Source organism: Microtus ochrogaster, linkage group LG8 (genome assembly GCF_000317375.1).
Source record: "Microtus ochrogaster isolate Prairie Vole_2 linkage group LG8, MicOch1.0, whole genome shotgun sequence".
Taxonomy (NCBI): domain Eukaryota; kingdom Metazoa; phylum Chordata; class Mammalia; order Rodentia; family Cricetidae; genus Microtus; species Microtus ochrogaster.
In genome coordinates this window covers 14,976,437-14,978,303 of record NC_022033.1, presented here as the reverse complement: position 1 = coordinate 14,978,303, position 1,867 = coordinate 14,976,437, and positions in this window count along the sequence as shown.

The following is a 1,867-nucleotide window of genomic DNA, read 5'->3' as shown; positions in this document are numbered from 1 at the left end:
CAGGGGTGGGGAATCCTTCACACTCGGGTGTGCTGGAAACACACTTGTACAGACCTGTCTAAATCTGAGTGTCACCAGGGGTGGGGAAACATATACAGAGTGAAGAGTACATGTAGCCCTATGCAGTGGGAGCCCGCGGGTGTTCAAAGGCTGCAAGATGCATTGCTTACAGAAGAGCGTATGCGCATAGTGGGTACAGGTGTGTTATTGCAGGAAGGGGTATGCACAACTCCAAACTTGGGGGCCCAAGTCAAGCTATTTCCTTTGCTCGCCTGCCTAACCACCATCCCTGGGGGATGGAATGCTGAGAATGGAACCCATGGCCTAGGCAAACGCTCCATCAACTGAGCTACACTCCCAGCCCAATTTTCTAGACATTCTAAACAGTAGGGCTTTAAAAATTAAGTTAAGAATGATTTCACACTCCTTTAACGCCAGCTGTTGGGAGACTGCTACAGGAGAACCAGGAATTCAAGGCCATCCTTGGGTGTGGAATGAGTCTGAGGCTAGCCTGGGCTACGTGTGACCCTGTCTCAATCAAGAAGACTATATTACTGAATTGTATGTTGCTGATGCACAGGAACACACTAGGTGAACCATCCCCTAAGTCCCTAAGTCTCTTTCTTTTCTTAAGTAGAAAACATCTCAAATATGGAAAAATACCTAGAAGGGTTTTTGTTTTTTGTTTTGTTTTTTTTTTCTTTTTGTGAACAAGGACAGATCCACCTTTCACTATTACCAGATCCTTCCGTGTGGTCATATGTGCTTTGAGTTTAGTTATGCTTGTTTTATTATTTTATTGACTTATTATTAGTAGTGGGGTGTGTGTGTGTGTGTATGTACCACAATGCGTACATGGATGTCTTGAAGTAACTTCCAGGAGTTGATTATCTCCTTCCTCTACCATTGGCTCCTGTGTTTCAGGCATGTGTAGTGGTTTTAGCTGCTGGGTTGTTTCACTGGGCATTAATTATCTATTAATGTTGGTTATAATCTAGTCCCATGGATCTGAGACTCTATCCTGACCTTTGTGGGCATCGCATGATGGATAGACATATATGTAGACAAAACATACACACGAAATAGTAAGTTTCCAGGGACTAGAGAGACGACTCAGCAATTGAGAGCACTTGCTGCACTTCAGAGAATCGGGGTTCAGTTCTTAGGGCTTCTTCTGACCTCCCTGAACACCAAGCACACATGAGGTATACACACATGTGTACACAAAACACATAAAATAAAAACATAAAAGCCTAAGTAAAGCACATTGATTGACTGATTGATTTTTGTGTGCATAGAGAGAGACACATGCATGCCAAGGTGCATGGGCAGCTCAGAGGACACTTTGTGGGTATTGGTCCTCTCCTTCTACCATATGGGTACCGGGGACTGAACTCAGGCGGTCAGGCCTGGCAGCAAGCACTTTTACCCCCTGAGCTATCTTGCCACCTTGCTGCTATCACTGATATTTTGTTTTGTCTGTCTGTCTGTGTGAGACAAGTCTCCCTAGACAACCCAGGTGGGCTCGAACTTGCATCGCCTCCCAAGTGCTGGGATGTGAGCTACCGTGTCCATCTTGAGAGCTGTTGTTCCTGTGGCCCACAGCTCTGAAGTGAGAAGTGTGCGGTGTGGGCACTTCCTGGGAACTTTCGTGGTGTCTTATCTTCATGATGTCATCAAATGCTAACTAACTCTCGAGGCCCTTCCTCCAAAATAACATTAGCATAGGTATTTGGTGATTAGATTTCCGATATCTGGACGCCTGGGGACCCTTTCACGCCCTTTGCTGATGTCATTACACTTTTGTCATGTGGATGAACACTTGGTCCAACCTTAGACATAGAACAGGTTATCCGTTATTTTTTTT